This window comes from Ambystoma mexicanum, chromosome 6q (assembly GCF_040938575.1).
Source record: "Ambystoma mexicanum isolate Mex_15411 chromosome 6q, UKY_AmexF1_1, whole genome shotgun sequence".
Lineage (NCBI taxonomy): Eukaryota > Metazoa > Chordata > Amphibia > Caudata > Ambystomatidae > Ambystoma > Ambystoma mexicanum.
This window is the reverse complement of record NC_090937.1, coordinates 1,110,371,972-1,110,392,063: the sequence shown is the minus strand read 5'-3', so window position 1 is coordinate 1,110,392,063 and position 20,092 is coordinate 1,110,371,972.

The following is a 20,092-nucleotide window of genomic DNA, read 5'->3' as shown; positions in this document are numbered from 1 at the left end:
AAGCGTATGGGACCGCGCGTCATGTGACACGATCACCTGACAGGTTCCTATTCCTTCAAATACTGTGAGGGAACGCTTATTCAGTGCTTCACAGCTGAATTAATTCGGCACTGTTTGGCGTTCCTGTTCCTTCGATCACGGTATTGATTTACAGACTGTTTTCTCTGATTTTCTTTTTGTCAAGCCCTTGGTTTCGTTCTGACCTGCTAGTTACCCGACTTTTGGACTGCTTCTGGCTTTCTTTTTGGATTATCCCTCAGATTTGTCGTGCTCATCTGGTCTGGACCTCGAAACTCATATCGGATTGTCTACGGATCACCCACTCATTGCAACACCCGAACTGGACATTTCAGCTCACGCATCACTTGCTGCTGCCAGTTACACCCTGTATCAACTCAGAACACCTCTCATCCTGTTTTTCCAACTCCGGGTTTGTTTCCCTCCACCTTGGTAAGCCCCTTTAGTGTTAAGTTACATTGCGGTCCTCGCCTGTTTTCCTTGTCACTGTACTTACCCATTGCTTCCCTTACAGCGGTCAGGGGGTTTCCGGTGTTCCTGGTTCCTGGCATTTCTGGCACTCAATACCTGTGGCCTCAAGGATCACAAAGGGAGTTGTTTTGTATTTCCCTGTGTGGTACTTGGGGACAGAGGCCCCATAATCTTCACGACCATCAAGATATAACAATTATCCAATCAGGTGTCGAGGGTGTGCTTCATAGGAAGGGGCAGTACTATTTTTCCCAATACTCTGTGTACTGAGGTTGGCAGAGATGGAGAGACGCAGAGTGCTGATCGTGGGTGATACCTTTGTGCAAGATCTGCACAGGTATGCCGTGCAAAGAGGCATTGCTGGTAATTTTGAGTTGGAAGGAGGGAAGGCTTTCGGGGGTACTCTCTATGAGCGCAGTTTTGGCGGTATGGTTCACTTTTGCAGATGTGTGGACTCTGTCGGTATTGTTGATGTTGTCATGGTGCGTTATGGAGCTTTACATTTGGGGTATATGTCATGTGGACATTTGCTCTGTCACCTAAAGAAGTTGATGAAAGCAGTGATGCAGATTTTTCCCAATGCCAAGGTGGTTTTCTCATACATACCACCAAGAGTGGTATTTGTCAGTCTAATTTGTCCCCAGCCAGAGGACGGAAGGTGTCTTATAAACAGAAGCATGTGTCGATTTATGTGCAGTGCTGGGATGTTCTCCACCAACTATGACATCATTAATGAGCAAGATTTGCACTGGTTCCATGCAAATGGCATTTCTTTCACCGCCATTGGCAATTCTGTTTTGTTTTACACTGTGCACGAAGCGTTGAAGAGAATCCTCTAAAAATGTAAAGAGGAAAAGAAAACAGCAACTGAGATAAAGAGCAAAAACAAAGAAGCTCTGTGCAAGCACATAAAAAGAATATTTAAAAAAAGGCTCTTTTCAGAGCCACCACTAAAGACGAAATTCCCTACCCTGTTTCAAATGTCTTCCCCCTCCCTCCCGTGCGTAGCACGATAACTCTGCAGACTCTGCGGTAGTTTTAGGATTATACATGCCACATCTGGGCCTTTTTAGGATGGAAGTCATGGAAATGGGACTGTGGAGGCTAAGGCATGGTGCAATAAGGTTTCTGGGTGTGGTGTGTATGCAAAAACTGTGGCAGAAGGTGTATTTGTACAGAGACATGCAGAAACCTATGGTTGAAGTGTGCAAGGAAAGTGGCAGGCATACTGTTTGTATGCATTCACTGTATGTACTTCTTTTTACGTTGGCAAGATACATTCAGTGCTGCTTTTGTGCAATAGTTTTACGAATTTTGTAGGAAATGGGTTAGTGCAGGGAAAAAATTGTGTGAAGTGTGCAAGATAAGTGGTGGGCATCCTGTTGTTATGCATGCAATGTGTGTATGCTATGATATGATATGGCATTTATAACGCACCTATACACAAGTGTTTCAAGGCGCGACGAGGCAAGGGAGGGGGAACAGAGGGGAGACAGAGACAATGATCCTACTAGGCCAGGTGTCAATCAGATTGCGCAAGTACATGGGTAGGTGGGGGGAAAGTGCAGTACATGGGTAGAAGAATAAATAACAATAAGTAAAAATGCAGCCCGCTGGTAGCAAGTGCAAGGATAAGTGCAGACATCAAGTGGTGGTGGGACTGTTAGAGATACAGAAAACAGTCCCCAAGTGCGGGGGTTGCCAGAAAGGCAGTGAAGGGGTGCAACTGGCAGGGGAGGTGGCCTGGGCCCGAGATAAGAGGGTGGCCAGGTAACCAGTGCAGAATCAGTTTCAGCCAGGAAGTCAGCAGGGGAGAAGAGGAGAAAAAGCAGAAGCAAAGAGAAAGGTTTTGAGGTGCTTCCGGAAACAGAGATGGTTACAGGGAAGCAGGGAGGATGTTCCAGAGGGAGGCCCCAGCCGAAGAAAGAGATCTTCCACCAACTGGAGAAGCCACTGACCCTGAGGGAGTTGGAGGCAGTTGCGTGAAGAGCTCGAGCAGGGAGATATTTAGGAAGTGAGAGTTGAAGGAATTGAGGACCCAGTCCCAGAAGGCCTTGTGGATAATGCAGAGGGTTTTGACCTTAATCCTCGCAGCCACTGAGAGCCAGTGCAGACATTTAAGCCCCGGAGATATATGATCCCTGGACTTGAGGCCAAGGACAAGTCACGCAGTCCTGTTCTGGATGAGTTGCAGAGGGCGGAGTGTAGAAGCAGGCAGATTTAGAAAGAGGCTGCTGCAATAGTCCAGCCTAGAGAGAACCACAGCTGTGGAGACAGAGAGCTTCTGGGAACTTGGTTTAGGTTGGTAAAATACATTCAGTGCTGGTTTTGGTGCAATATTTTTACGATTTATGTAGAAAATAGGTTAGTGTGGGAAAATAATTGTAGCATTGTCGGAAGGACAGAAGAGAGTTCCTGTTTGGATATTACAATGGGTGATATGGTGAATGAAAACGTTGAAAGCATATACCATTGAAGTGCCACTTGATGGTAGGTGATGGGAGAAAAAACTGTATGTTTTTTAAGTACGTAATGGACCTTCAGTGGCAGATACCGTGCACAGAGGCACTTATAACAGAGTTGCAAACATACTGCAGAAAAAGTATGTATACCTCTACTTTGTGGTGATGGGTACCCATGTGGATGAATGTGGATGCAGAAATCTGGCATAGTTTTGCTGAACTTTCTACTGGACGTGCTTTCGAATGACACGACACTTGCAGTCTGAAACATATGAAGTGTTGTACAGAACTGACAGTGCTAGATGCTGATGTCTTGGATGTGATTGGTAGATGCATGTGTGACTATTTAATAGTACCCAATGAGGTACTGCTGGACAGAAAATAGTGGAAAGGGAGGAAGGACTGCTCCTGCGTTACTGGTGCACGGCCCTTGCAATACTGGGGGAAGCACACGTACCACATTCTGCGCTTCTCACCATGCTGGCCAATGGAAATGGGACTGTGGGGATTATCCAATGAGGTACTGAGCGTGTAGTTCACAGGAAGGGGCGGTAATACTGTTTTTCATTACTCTGCATAGTCAGTCGGGCTGACATGGAGAGACACATTGTGTTGATTTTGGGTGATCCCTTTGTGATAGATCTGCACAAGTAGGCCCAGGAAAGACACTTTGATGGTGACTTTGCTTTGGAAGGAGTGGACACATTGTGGTGCACTGTCCATGTCCGCAGTTTTGGCGCTATGCTTGCACTTTGCAGACAAGTGGCCAGTTTTGCTACTGTTCATGTTCTCGTCGTGCACTATGGCGTCATGCATTTGGGTTATGTGGCTTGTTCACATTTGTTCCATGAACTGAAGATGTTGATGAATGCAGTGAAGAGGCTTTTTCCCACTGCCCAGGTGGTTTTCTCAGCCATACCACCAGTAAGAGTATGGGACTATCCTAATGTATGTTGTACCCAACCAGAGGCTGGAAGGTGTCTCATCACCAGAATCATGTCTGATTTTTTGTGCGCTCGTGGGATGTTAGTCTGTAAGAATGACATCATTAATTCTCGAAATGAAGAGGGTTTCCATGCAAATGGCATTTCTTTGTCCAGCATTGGTAATGCTCTGTTGTTTGCCAATCTACAGGATGTGTTGAAGAGTTTACTGTAAGTTTGTGAGCAGGAGAAGGAAACACAAAACCCTATAAAAACCGATAAAAGTGTTTCTCTAGAAGCACCTAAAAAAAGATAAATGGCTCTTTTCAGAGCCACCACTAAAGACGAAAACCCCTACCCTGGTTGCAATGTATTCCCCCATGCCCACACACAGCACAAAGGCCACATCTGGGGCTTTTGAGGATGGTGGGCATGGAAATGGGACTGTGGAGGCTAAGGGCGTGTGCAGTAACGTTTCTGGGTGTGGTGTGTACACAGAGGAATGTTGCACAGAACTGATGGAGAGCTCTTTAATGTGATTGGTGGATGTGTGTGTGTGACTACTTAACAGTACCCAATGAGGGGTGCTGGAAAGAAGGTAGTGGAAAGGGAAGAAGGCCTGTTTGTGTTTTAATGGGGCGTGGCCTCACGGTACTTGGAGAAGCACATGTGCCACATACTACCGTTTTCAGCATGCTGCCCATGGGAATGGGACAGTGGGGATTATCGTTACTGAGGGTGTGGTTCACAGGAAGGGGCATTAATACTTTTCTCCATTACTGTGTGTAGTGAGCTGACATGGTTGCCATTACTTGGAAAGGTAATGTAGCATAGCAGAAATTCTTCCACATTCAATTACACCTCAAAGCTATGTTGTCTATTACTCTGTTCTGAAAAGTTACAAACAGAATGCAGAGCAGTTCTGGGGTGTGGCCTTTTGTAGGGCTGCTGTGGAGACCTTGCAACCGGCAAAGAGGACTACATCCTTGCACCAAATACAAACATATGCAATGGCACATTGTGGGGTGTTTGTAAGCGTTTACTTTTCCAATAACACTCCATAGATTGCAGAACATTGTACTTTTCCACTGTCGGAGAGTCCGGATCGTGTCCGTGATATAAGGGCCCATGCGTAGCATAGGTGCGGTCGCATGGTGATGTCACAAATGTTCTCGATTGGGACGGCTGTCCGCAGGATGCGTTTTGGGCAGAATACTTTGTGCGCATGTGCATAGGTGTCCTCTGCACACCATTGGGATCTCTGGACTGATTAATAGTGCGACACACGTGCGTCAACCATGTTGGGACAAGCTGGGTGTTTGTAGGGTATAGCAGGTCGGATGTTTATGTGTACAGCTACCTCTAGGACGTGGTTGGGTGCCTCGAACTACTTAAAGTTTGTCACAAGTTTCTTCGCATATGCTGGACAGGGGCAGTGTTACCAGGTGACAGAGGAAGAGATACGCATGTGCGTACTTGTGCAACGGACAAACATCCACTCCCACAACTCCTTATAGGTGGTTCACAAGATGTGGACACACAGTTCATACTGGTGTGGTACGGATGCCTCCATTGTAATTGCGGACAGGCCGGCCAGGTGCGGTGTCCACAGGACACCTGCCTTTTGCTTAATTGCGGTCATTCCCACCAGTAGTGTGCGCAACTGAGTCATAACGGGATTTTAAAAACAAAGGAAAAGCCACAAATACACTCAGGAGCCATTTACATATCAGCCTTCATTTCCACACATTCATAGATACTATTACGAAAGGGAAGTGGTAGCAGAAGTCGATAAATATTGTGGGGAATTGGGGATTTGTACAAGTTGGTTGTGTGGGGAGGAAGGGATTGAGGTATCATCGTAACGTCTGTGATCACACAGATTTTGAGGGCATGGCGGGCTATGAAATGGGCAAGGGGTACATGTGCAGGTCGGGCAGTGGTATTTTATTTTGTCCATAATGTGTCCTTTTAAGGCGGCAAAATTGTTCACCTATTCTTCTATTTTGGCTTTCTGGCTGTCAAGTTTGCTATTTACAGAGTTTCTTTCCTATCCTGTCTCTGTATGCTGTTGTGGAAGCGGTGTCGCTTGTGCTGCATTGCTTATCTTTCCAATATGATCTCTTACAGAAAACAAAAATCTGTTAGGTGTACATGAAGCAATAGATATTACATATTTCACATTTCAGACTGCAGTGCGTACCAATGGGGTTACTATCGTAAGTGATTTCATCATGAGGGAAATTCTCTTCCAGCCAATCTAAGGTGCTTGCCATTTCTGCGTAGAAAAGGAAACGTTATGCTTATCTACCATTGTATACTGCACCACCTGTGCAATTAACAGACAAACTTTAGTGTGCTTACTACGTTGCAGTGACGTTCTGGTCTTAGTACTTTCCAGTCCTTACTGTGGCCGTTCGTTCTTTGTTCCTATGTAAAGCAACAGTGCAGTAAGATTGTTGAAGGCAGACGTCACTTGTCTTATTGGTGCATTCCATTATGGTGCATTCCCAATGCCTTTGTTCTGTTTCTATCATAAGTACACAGTGTCCAGACCTGCTCTTCAATTTTCCCTTGCAATTCCCGTAGATGGTGCTGTTTGTATATGTTCCTTGTGTTTGCTGAATGGTACCACTATGTACGAGGTCCTGTGCGTTGTAAGCAGGTTGGATGCCACCTGATGTCCGCGACCAGTAGCATAGTCCACGACTGCTGTGCGCATTAGCATGGTGCTGGCGGGTTCAGTATGTTGTACGGTACATCTTCACAAACTAAGGGTATCCTGAAACAAACCTATGAAATTCAGTGTAAAAATGCTGTTAAAGGGACGTTATGGTAAAGTTGTGCTACTAAAGACCTATCAAAGGGATATTGCAGTTACTCTGTAGTACTACCAACCTAACCATATCATGGTTCCACGTAAAACCGAAAACCCCCAGAAATTCGCTAGTTATGGTAAGCTAAGCAACCATAACTCGCGCCACCACTGTGCACTGCTAAGACTAACACTCATGACATGAAATATGACATCACAAATGTCATTGATGACATCACTGATGACATCACACGTGCAGTTAGTTGTCATGAAAAGCCTCCACAAGGGATTGTCATTATAATGTTGGCAGAAAACTATCAGAGTTCATTGGGATAACTATCATGACATATATAGTTCATTAAGCAATGCATTGCTATAAAGACCATTGCATTAAAGACTTCTTTCTATTAATTGAACCTACTCATGTGGAAACGTAGGCATTGTCTGCAGCATGCACCATAGCGGTGCAATATTCAACATCTTGCCATGTTGGATAGTAAAATGCTGAATGCTTTTGTTTCAGAGTTTTGCGTACTGTAAACATGTCATAAGTAGCTAACAATGTCTCACTTACTACATAATTGTACTACTACACACAAACCATAAAGACACCGTAACGCATGCAAATATGAGCATACACAGGGAAAGTAAAGTACACCAAAAAAGCAACACTATTACCAGAAAGTGGTCATAACCTACCTGATTATCTTCATGCACAGAAATAATTGCTGTGTTTCAGGCTTGGTTCTTCCCCTATGTATATGTATCAAATCATGTAACTAAACCGTAAAGCGACTAGTGTAAGACCATATGATAAGCGTAAACTCTACAAATATAGTACCTTTTCACTGTTTACTTGCTGACTGTCAATGAAGAAAACCACCTGGCCTACATATGTCGGTGTACAAAAAAAGAGGGAGCCAGACATGTGATGTCATCAATGACGTTTGTGATGTCATCTTTCATGTCATGGGTGTTAGTCTTGGCAGTGCACAGTAGTGGTGCGAGTTATGGTTGCTTAGCTTACAATAACTAGTGAATTTCTGGGGTTTTTCAGTTTTAGGTGTAATCATACAATGGAGCAGTTGATAGTACTACAGAGTAACTGCAATGTCCCTTTAAAAAACCTTTTGCACAGAATTTGATAGGTTTTTCTTAGGGCAACTGAACCATAACATCTCTTTAACAACGTTTTTTCACTGATATATATCTACATCACCTATGCTCTGTACTCATTCCTATACATTCTTGTCCAAGTCTCATGCTCTACTAATCTTCTTCCTGTGTTCACCGTATGCGCCCCAGATCACTAATTGGCAACAGGAGGGTCTGCAGTCCTAGATGCAGACAAAACTGAGTTTAATCCTGCAAAATATGGTACTGAGGATTGCACTGTTATACACAGAAAAATCCTGAAATACCATTTTCTTCTTCAAGTGGTTGCCCTGATGAATTGTTCAAAATTAAATCAAGAACATGGAACATATGCTGGTGTTGAAATATATGCAATTCACTATTCCAATATAAACGTGCTACCTTGTGTGTTAGGTGCCTACAATCAGACCACTAAAAGGGATTCATTATTCTTTCCCTTTCCAAAGCTTCCCTTCTCTGCGCCTCTGTCATTTCTCTAGTTACCTCCCAATCTATGCCAGCAAACCGCTTCTCCTTTACCTTGCACTTTACAATCCGTGGGTCCCATGCGTTTTTCCATCCTGCTTAAATTACTTACGTCCTCATTATTGTCATGTAATCAAAGTTGAGATTCACAAAAAACTCTTCTCTTCCTGTACTCAAATGCCTTTGTGTTTTTCTTCTCGCATATCCCTGCCACTCAAAAACATTGCTCCTTTGGAGTTTAACCCCGCATAGCACACTTCCGTTACAGACCAAAAATGCTCAATACATTTTTCTTTTGCTTGCTTAATTTGACCTCATGTCGCCCCAAAACATAGTCTGGAAGATCAACTGCATGCATTGTCGCTTGCTGAGCTAGTTAGAGTCAGCTTCGTCTGCCTGAGCTTCCCCCTCCCTCATTGCCAGTGGCTTCACACTGCCTGCTGATAGAGATATGACCTCCTTCAAGCGCTTTTTAAAACTCTTTGTTCTATGTGGGAGGTTTTTGCCTTTCCACAGGCACCGCAGTCCATTGAGACTTGAGACACATATAAAAACACTGATATGAAACTAACAGCTGCAGCATGAACGAGAGGGAGAGAATAGGAAAAAAAGGACACACACATGATTACTGTATTTCACAGCACACACTGCACGACACACAATTTATATATTTTTCTGCACACACTGCATATTCAAATGCACTCAAAACACTCTCACACACACACAAACACCACTATTCAAATGCACTCAACATGCACACACCACAAGACACCTTCACTTTAACCTCTGCCCTAGGCCAGTCCATCATTTTTCCACATGCTTCTCAAGCCCTCAAAAGTTTTCCATTTACCTTCATCAACCACTGCGTGCTCCACTATGGGTCACAATGCATTTCTCAATTGCCATAAATGTTCAACCTATTCTCTCAAAATCACAACTAACCTCTCCGGCTATCCAGCATCAACAAGAGCACACTTCTTGGACTGCCCTCTCTATGTTCTCTGCCCTCCAAGGCCAGTGCACAAGTCTTTCATGTGCTCCTCGAGCCAATTCAAGCCACAGTTCACCGAAATAGAATCCACGCCTTCTAAGCCCTTTAAGTACTATTCACCAACCTCACATGTGACTTCACAAACCCTAAAAGAAAAACGTAATGCTCCAAAATATACCCTCACTTCCTGCAACATACACACAATAACAACATAACATAAATACACAGCCGTCTTCCTGCCTAACTAACAGGGTAAACCATTAAGACATGTGGTCCCTCTTCTATAGCGTCGCCTTATAGGAATACATCTCAGAGAGATAAATCAGGAACCCAACTTCCGTAATATAAGCTAGCTTCTCCCACTAACACCTATACACAGGTAAACCATTAAATAATCGTCCACGAACCAAGCTAAATTGCCTAACTCACAGGGAAACAATTTCTTTAAAAATATTTTTCAACACAAAACAACAGACAACAAACATAACTGTTCCCCCACCTTCACTCACATCTGTATTTGTCAGATTTGTGGGCCCAGACTTACAACATCTCTGAGGAACTGCTGAAGCTCTTGGACTGGCCATCACTCCCACAGCCTGCCACCCCCGCCTTCTGATCTCTGGATGTCCTACAGGGAGCTGGCAGGAATGCAGGGGAGACGGCATTTGCCTCTGAAGACATTAGCAGCCATCCTCTGCCAAATAGAAGCAGAATTAAAAACCAGAGGTTGGCTCGAGGGAAATCCCTGTGACCAAGAAATGGAGGACTACAGAAATGTTACAAATTACTGCTTTTATTAATTCAAAAGCAGGGATAGGCACATGGATTTCTGCAACATCCAAATGCACTCTTAGTTCATTACAGGCTGGTAGCGAGGTTTTGTTCCAACGTTACATCACAATCAAAAAGTTACTTTCTGGACCTTGGCCGAGCTGGGATTGGGAGAACAGTATAGCCACACTTACATCCTATAGGGGAAAGATGCTCTGATTGGCCTGTCCATATCGGGTAGCTCCTCCTTGCACCACCCACAGGAACCCATCATGAGCCTTCACAACTTGGGAAAGCCCACTAATGGGTGGATCGAATGGATTCACGGTCCCCCCTGTTTCCCACCAATGTTACCACCTCTCTGACTCCTCTGGCCCTGAGCAATGACGTTCAAGCTTCATGCTGTATCACATTTTTGCATCTTCTATCTTCAATTTGATGGGAACAATAGTTTCTGCCTGCATCGGATGAATGGGCATTGTTCCCCAGGTTCAGATCAGGTGTGTGGGAACTGCAGAATTTAGCTCTCTGCTTGCATTTATGAAGAATTACAGCTCCCAGCCCTTGCAGGTGTTCTATCTTTTCTGTGGGCTCAAAACACTCTCTCCCAGCATCCTTGACAAGGTTGGGCACAGCGACTGCACTGCCAGCTCTGCTTTGCGTTTCTCATGGGAATCAGAGTGTGAGGCCTCTCCCTGTGTTCTAAGCCTTTCCAATGCCTTCCATTAATTTCAATGCAGCTGTGGCTTCCATTTTTATTTTCATAGCTGTTCATGTTAGTTGCTTTTAGGTGTCTGCAAGAATTTCATGTGTGTTCGTTTGCATCTGGCTAATGCCTCTACGTGTGTGTTCAGCCATGTCACCTCTTCATGATTACATTGGTGATGTTATCCAGTTATGGTCTATGGGGCTGCTTCAGTGGGTGGCATCGTGCATCTTGGGGATATGCAGGGGGGGTTTGAGGCCCCCTCAACAAGCGGTTCTCTCATATAAAGAGAACTAACCTGTTCACAGTGAAGCAGCTATTTCCCATTCAAGAAACGGACCTTCAACCCAAGAAGACCCTGAGGTCCTCTCTAATGGGAACTAGTCTGTTCACTGTGAAGCAACTATTTCCCTTTTGAGAAACGTGCTCCTACCCCTGGGTGACCCAGATGTCCTCTCGTCTAATGGGAACTAGGCTGTTCACAATGAAGCAGCTATTTCCCATTCAAGAAACAGACCTCCAACTCTGGGAGACCTAGTGGTCCTCTCATCTAGCCTATTTTTAGTGAAGCAGCAATTTACCATTCGAGAAACGTACTTCTAACCATGGGAGACCAAAAGGTCCTCTCGTCTAATGGGAACTAGTCTGTTCACAGTGACAAAGCTATTCCCCATTCAAGAAATGGACCCCTAACCTTGGGAGAAAAAAGGGTTGAAAGCAAGTCCCTGAACGCTCACACCAGTGATAATACAACAAGCTAGGGAAGAAAGGCCCGAGTCAATCTTCTAAGGATAATACGTTTAATCTCATGCGCAGATAAGAGCAACAGCAAAGAACTCTGCTGCTAAAAACGTTCTGCCAAAAAGCGGTACAAGCAGAAACATTGAAAGTAAAACATCATCATAAGTGATGGAATACATACAGTGACAACCCGCGCGGCTGATTGGATAGACCCTATACAGCTGCTGCCTTTATCCATGTGGGATGACAGTTCATTGGTCCCAGTCCATCCGTCTTCCATCATGTGGGCACTGCAGGGCTCATCTTCTTCTCATGTCCAAGGTCATAAAATGAATTATACTCCTATTATACAGCTTTTTTATCACTCACACTGTGCACTTGGCAGGCTTCAAAACAGACACACAGGAGGTTCCAGGGCACTCTAACCCTCACATACACATTTCACTCACTCTCTCCGCGCCATCTGTCTCCAAGGTCTCCACCCTCGTTGTGAACTATAATTTATCCCTCCCAGCATCTTGCAATACAAATTACATGACTGTCCCTTCAACAACACACCCTGTCCATCCTCTTTGATCATTTCAGGACTTGTTACTTGGGGTTGATGGTCAAAGGGCACATAGGTTCATGGAATTCAGGAATCTTAGGGTTCAGTCAGTTATATGGGCTATAATTCGTGGTCACCCGGGAATGGGCTGGGTCATGCTTTGGCCAAAGTGAGATAACATGCACAGCAGATGCCGGCCTCTGATCGCGGCCTTGTCGTGCACATTCCTTTTGTGTGAAAGACACATCTTTGCAACACTCTCAAGAAAAATGAACCAACAGTTTAGCGGGTAGGGGTGCAACCTGTCCTCATGGGAGCTTGTGCATAACTGGAGATTTCTGTTGCCTCATGGATCTGAGCCTAGTGCATACAATGCCGCCTTTGTCACGCACGCCTTCTCGTCTACCTATGATTGTTAATATCTACGCACCATATGAATACACTATATATGGGTCCCTTTCACTAACCCCTCTTCCCGCTGAGACTCATCACAGTGCCTCAAATGCATCTCGCCTTACTTTAAAGCGCCTAGTGGGGACGGGACTGCCCCCTTCCCAACAATGGCACCTTTCATTATTACTGTAGTAAAAAATTCAGGAATTATTCTGCGCTCCCACTCCCCCGTTTCTGCATCCATCTATGGCCTATTCCTTTTTAATGGCACCCACGCCCTGCACACTATTCGCAAGCTCTCCCCCCCTACACGTGTACTCTTCAGGTGAACACGTCATGTAAATGCATCACCCCTCCCCCACAAGGTCCACCCTAACCTCTGTATAATTTTCTGGATCAGGGGGTGGGGAAATGATAGTGTGGTATAGAGGATCAACTGTCTTTGAGGATCAATATTGCCTTTGAGCTGCACTCCTAGTGCTTCCAGCTCTAGTACCATACTCCAACTTTGGCAATTACCTTTTGAGATATTTTATGAGATTTTACTGTATTGGCAATTCATTTTTTGAGATAACGTATGAGATTTCACTGATTTCGATGTAAACCTCGTTTAACACTACAAGAAGTTAACATTGTATGTGCATGTGACTGTTCATGTGTTTCAGTTTCTGTTTTTATCTGACTTCTCCATTTTAGATTAATTTTATTCTGATTTTATTGCAGAAGTAATTAACTGTGGTCATCCCGAGGCAGTGCTTTTATAATTAGTCCCTAACAGGTTAACAGGCTTTTGCACTGGTGTTCCTGTTGGACGCTCCCTCTTGCATATTCCCCCCAGGGCAACAGGGAAACAGTCCAAAGTGATTGAACTGACATGGCTTCAGGGTTAAGAAGCAAACTTACTTTGGACGAGCGTATGGAGGATAAGATGGTTAAATTGGCCAGCAAACGGAAGTTGTCATCTGTGGGTGAAAAAGGAACTTTAACAAAGTCGTTGGTCCGTTCACAAAAGGCCTCCAAAGAATCATTCTTTGAAAATATGAGGAAAGCTTGCCTTCTTCGATCTGGTAATGGAGATGGGGGAAATGGGGTCAGAGTACGTGGCAAATGGCGCAAGAACCAGCCTTACTGGGTGCCCAGGTCCGGTCATCAGTGGGAGGTGATAGGTCCTTGGAGCCCAACCTCCCTCAGGAATAAATCCTAGACCTGGAGCTGTTGGCCTTTAGGGAATTATCTTTTTCCGGGTGTATGGAAAGGAATGGGAGGGGGTCTGATGCGAACATGGGGTTTGGAGAACGTGCCCTGCTAGATATAAATTCCCCTAATGTGTCTCCAACGGATAAAGTCATGGGAGACATGCAGGAGAAAGAACCAACAGGTCAAAGAAGAGAGGGGGAGGAGCGGACTCCAAGCTCCATTATATATTCCACAACCCCTAAAGGCTCTAGCCCGAGGTTAATGGGAAACGATATAGAGAGTTTGGGGGGAGGGAAGACAGGTGACCATGCAAACAGTAACCAGGTCCAGGAGGGTGAGCTAGTAGTGATATTTCCCCGGTGCAGACTTTTAAGGGGAGACCAGCCCCCTTACCTTTACTTTTCAGGCTTTAAAGGGGTGACAGCGAGAGTGGAGGGATTAAAGTCATCGAGGGCAGAGGGGGTGGCCGTCGAAAATGTGAGGTGGCACTTTGTCGCTAGACCACCCCTGAGTGGCAATCCCAAGGAACTGCAGGGCCCAGCGGGGTCTTGGTCTGCGAGGTTCACCTAAAGTCCCTTAACCAGCCTTTGAAAAAGAGTGTCCAGTGTCACACACAAACTACTGAACTTGAACAGAGGGCCCTGATCCTTACCCTACGGTCGCTTGCCAGGACTATGGAACTTGCCCTGCCAACAATGAACAATGTCCAGAGGGATTTAGTGCATGTGGTGGCAACCCAAGAGAAAGCGCTTGCCTCCACAATGCAACAAATAACCAATATTGAAGATTATATTAGGGGTTCAGAGGTGCATGCCCCTATAATTGAGGAGGAGAGGGAAAGGTAGCAAACATCTGTGGTTGGTGCATCTCCCCTGAGTGTTATGTCAATGTCATCATGTGGGGTGGAGGAAATTGCAAATACTGTGATGTTCTATGAGGACAACGTGCCAATGAGAGGAAGCAAGGAGGGTGTGTCAACTGGAGAACCTGATGGGGGCTATTCCACTCGTATCAGGTTGCTGAAGATTTGTTAAATGAGATTGAGCTGGATAAGTTAAGTGCGGGGGAGATGGCTTCTGCACCTGATAAGTTTGAGATATTCAGCAGGGTTAAAAAAGACTGGGGCTAATAAGGGCAGAAGAAAAATGGCTGGAAGGGGGTGTCACAGTTCATTAAGAATCTATCTACGCCCCCAGCCCCGAAACAGAGCATGAGGCTGAGCAGCAGTAGATCAACGAGGGGGGGTCTTCAAACCATCACACTACAAGAGAGGAGGTATGCTGATTATATTGAGGAGTTGCCCTATGGAATCGCAGGTTGAATTTGTTAACTCCTTTGACACGAAGTGCGACTTAGATAATGAGAGGGAGTGAGAAACCATGGGAAGGAAATGGCAGGTGCAGGAAACACATGAGGACTCTGAAAGGGTGGGATCAGTGCAATTTGTGGGGGTACCTCCAGACAGCCCAATGATCCAGGGCAACAGGGCGGTCCCCAAACAAACAGGGGGCATTTGTAAGGAGCGAGGCAGAGATTTAAATCCCAGGGCGGTCACATTTATGACTCTGGAAGAACGTTGACTAGCCATAAGGGGGGATCCAACTAACGAAGTAGAAACAACTAGGCGGGAGTCGACTAATAAATTGGTTCTCCACAAATTGCCTTTGGATCAGGAACAGGTCATTTTATCAATATATTTTTTATTGAAACTTCGATCAACATGCAATTCATTGCATAATACACAACAGTAATAAAGCATTAACCACCTCTGTAAATCAACGCTTTGAAATGTTTTTTTTTATTGGCATTTTTAGAAACAAACACAGTATCCCCAATTCCCTCCTCCCTGCCCCCCCCCTTTTCCAAACCGAACAAAGCAGCAGTAAAGAGACCAAACTTTCACAGTATTTTTTAAAGGTCTTTGGAGCACCACAACATGTGGCCAACTCCATTGCTGGCTGGAGGCCGACGTCGTCCCGGGTCGTGGAGACCCCCCATTGGGAGTTGTCTTTCTCGATGGCGAGCGTGCCCCGACTATCTGGGGGGTACGATCTCAGAACTAATGTACATCCCATTCCCATGTCTGCTGGACCCCATACCAGTCAGCGAGGAATGAGCATGAGTCCTTGTTCACCAGGGCAGTCAATTTGTCCATCAAGAACATATTCTTACGTTTTTTCGTCCAATCTTCCTTGGAAGGGGTTTCCGGGCTCTTCCACCTCTGGGCTAGGGCTACTCTGCCTGCTCTCAACATAGTTTCCCACATCCTTGGGTACTGGTGTATTTCCGCATCCAGCATGGTCAACAGGTCAAGGGGTAGAGGATCCTCCGTTACCTCCGCTATCCAGTCTCTTACTGATTCCCTGTAGGTCTGCACCTTCCGACATAGCCAACACATGTGACCTCTAGACCCTATCTAGCCACAGCCCCTCAGGCATTCTGGTGATACCCCTGCAAACATTTTCGAGAGTTTTGCCGGGTCCCTGTGCCCCCCCTGCAGGATCTTAAAATTATGTTCCATGTCTGAGGTGAAAAGATTGCCATGGAACGATATCTTAAAAATGCGAGCCCAGGCATCCTCTGATATCTCCTCCCCTGCCAGCTCATTCCAAAACCCACGAAAACCCCTCCTAGCCTGAAGGTCTTGGGTGTTTAGGACTGTGTACATACAGGAGACCGCTCCTTTTCTAGAGGTTGCTAAGTCGAGGAGTTTCTCAAAGGGGGTTAGTTGTCTCCGCAAATTTGGGCCCCATGCAGGGTCGTTGAGGATACCCTTAAGCCGGAGATATTAAAAAATGGAGAGGGTCCCGCCTCCCAGTCCCTCCTGGAGGTCCTCGTAACTCAAGAACTCTCCCTCCCTGAACAGCTGGCTCGCCCATTCCAGTCCCGCATCAGACCACCGCTGGGATTGTCCGAACCCTCTACTGCCCGGTTTCAGGGGGGGCCCCCACAAGGAGGTCATGGGGGACGGCCAGGAGGAAAGATGGGCTGTTCGGGGGCACTCCCTCCATACATCCCAGAGAACACCCAGAGTCGGGTGGGACAGTACTTGTTTCGGTATGGATTTGCGAGGGGCCCACAGGAGGTCGCGGACTTTCAGGGGGTGGACATCCATGTCCTCCAAATATGACCAATATGCCCGCAAGTCTTCCTTCATGTGTTCTAGAAGGACCCGCATTTGTGCTGCGTAATAGTACAATTGGAAATCTGGGAAACCAAATCCCCCCTCCTCTCTTGGAAGTGTCAGGGTGGCCCTACCAATCCGTGGGGTTTTCCCTGCCAAATGAAGTCTCAGACCCCTTTGTGCAAATCTATGAAGGTTTGAGCGGGTACCCGGGTAGGGTGGGCTGTAAAGAGGTACAAAAGCCGGGGCAGAACGTTCATTTTAACAGCCTTCATCCGACCATACCACGAGAGGATCATTCCTCCCCATCTCCTCAAGTCAGAGGCTATCTCGGACATCATGGGCTCGTAGTTGGAAGTCCCCAGTTTTGATAAGTCCCTAGTGAGGAGGACGCCCAGGTATTTTATGGTACTCTTGCCCACAGCTATCCCGTGAAACCTGGTCAGGGGGTCCAGTACTGGGTCCACAAGGCGCATTGGAAGGAGGACAGACTTAGTGGTGTTCATTTTCAGACCTGAGAAACGCCCGAATGAGCTGACCTGGGACAGGAGGGAGGGAAGCGAAGAGCCCAGGTCCACCAGGTATGCCAGAATATCATCGGCAAACAGGGAGAGTTTGAATTCCACTTCTCCCCTTCTTATGCCCCTGATGTCAGGGTGGGACCTGACCGCTATTGGCCAATGCCTCCATTGTGAGGACATATATCAGGGGGGAAAGAGGACAGCCCTGTCTAGTTCCTCGGGTGAGGGAGAAAGATTCTGACAGCACTCCGTTCACCTGGACTCTTGTTGCGGTGGGGGCTCTATAGAGGGCATCAATCCAGCTCAGGATGTGTGTCCCAAAGCCCATTCGTTGGAGGAGGAGGGTCATGTATCTCCACTCTACTCTGTCGAAAGCTTTTTCCAAGTCCAGGGACAGGATGCATGCTTTGAGATTTGAGTTTTGGGCGAAGTGTACCAAGTCTATTGTTTTGCGGATATTATCCGATCCCTGTCTGCCCCTAATGAACCCCACTTGGTCCCCGTGGACAAGCTTCTGCATTATCCCCTCCATTCGCCTACTCACCACCTTAGCCAGGATTTTGACATCGATGTTGAGCAATGAAATGGGTCGGTAGGAAGAGCATTCCCTCGGGTCTTTACCTTCCTTGGGGAGGACCACTATGATGGCACCCATCATGGAGTCGGGGAGAGTGCCCCCCTCCAAAACCATGCTGAAAACCCTCGCCAGGTAGGGGGACAGGGAGGACCGGAACCTCTTATAAAAATAAACCGAGAAGCCATCTTCCCCAGGGGAGGTCCCCACCTTCATCCCACCGATCGCCTCGTCTCTCAGAATGGCGTTGTTACATCTCCAGCGTCCCCTCTGTTCTCTACACCAATCCCCTGCCAGGGTGACCCTAACCAAGTCGTGGTCTGACCAGGGGACGGGGTCTATCCTGTAAGCCGCTATGTGTGGTCGAAGTACCTCGTCCACGAGGATATAATCTATCCTTGAGAAGGCTTTGTGGGTGGAGGAATAGTACGAGAAAGAGGGAGTCCCTGCCCGGGGGGGGGTGGGTAGCGTATCCGCCAAGTTCAGGTCCTCATTTACCCTCTGAAAGCAACGCGCCAAGGTGTCTCCAGCGGGTCTGGGGTTTGTTGCACCCACCCATTGTCTATCTCTGGATGGGTCTAGGACCATATTGAAATCACCTCCCACCACCAATGGGCCCTGGACAAAGGTTTTCAGCCTTTCCCCCACTCCCTCCCAGAATTGGGCCTGGCTCTCGTTTGGGGCATATACTACCGCCAAGGTTATGGGCGATCCCTGTAGGGAGCCTTGTACGAAGAGGAAGCGGCCTTCGGGGTCCCTCAGGACGGAATATTTTTCGAAACCCAACCCTTTAGCGATCAGAATTACAACCCCTCGTTTCTTTCCTTTATGTGATGTGTGGAAGATCTCCTCGATTCCGCCTCCCCGCAACCTGGGCTCCCTCCCCCTCACCCAGTGTGTTTCCTGCACGAAGAGTAGGTCTAGCTTCGCCCTCCTGAACTCCCTGCTGATTAGGGATCTTTTCGTGGGGGTGTTCAAGCCCCGTACGTTCAGGGTTCCCACCCCCAGGGCCGGTCGGACTTCAGCAATAGTCGCTGTCACCTTTCCCCTTGGTCACCGATGTCGCATGGTCACTCCCACCCTGCTTACTGCATTTTTTTGTTTGGATCTCTTTGAAACATTTTCCCAACTTACCCCTCAACACTCTTCCCACCCTAAAACCCCCAACTTGTAAACAGACCCCCACCCCCATCCCCGGCGTCCAGCCATGTAGTTCTTCCATTCCTGGATTGTTGGCTGGACCACCAGCCGGATCGCCCCGGCCAGGCTTCACTTACAATGCTCGTTAACGTGAGCCCCTCCCCCCCATCTTGTCTCTCCCCCGAACCTCTCAGTTTGAGCACTCTCCTGGTGTCAGGGTACAGGGAGTCGTAAGGGGGAGTCAAGGCTTAGTGAGAGGCCCAGGGCGCAGAGGAACCAGACACAAAACACAACAAACCCAAAGGAACAGCCTCCAGCCTTACAGGAGGCTTCTCTGTCCCTTTTGCAGGCAGAAGGCTCGCCGGACCACAACTCCCAGCAGCCTCCGGGCCGGGAACTACTTTTCCACTCCCAGGTTGGGAGGGGCTCGCGCACGCGCATGCGCGCAGAACAAAGGCACGGGGCTTGTGCTTAAGCTCCCGACCGGAACGGACGTATCCTGCAGAGCTCCTGCCGACGGGGATCACGCGAGGGGCCACGCCCCATGGAACCAGCATTCCGGCCCCTTGCTCACAACAGATAAGTGCAGCCAAACCATTGCGAACGAGCGACCAACCCCTACATGGGAATCAGAAGCGCAGCAGCGGGGGGAGAGCGCAAAACAAGCAGAGGAGCATTGGGATATCCAGTCCGTTCAGGGGCTCGCACAGGAGGCACCGCCCAGCCATATTACGTCCCCTGCAAGGGACAAAAGCTAAGTGCCAATCAGCGCTCCCTAGCATTTAACCAGCCCCGATTTTGGCTACCAAGACCCATTACCATTACGCATGCAGTGTTTATTTACTAACGTGTTTTCGGCCACGTGCGGCAAACTTTGGCAGCATGGAGAGTGTTTCTGACCACAGCCACGTGCGGCAAACTTTGGCAGCACGTAGTGCTTTATATAAGCCACGTGAGGCAAAACTTTGGCGGCACGATGGATCTTGTTCCCTTCAAGCCACGTGCGGCGAACTTGAGCCACATGTTCTGAACCACTCGCTATTGTTGGGAACTAAAAAGCTCTGAGAGCGTGTAATGT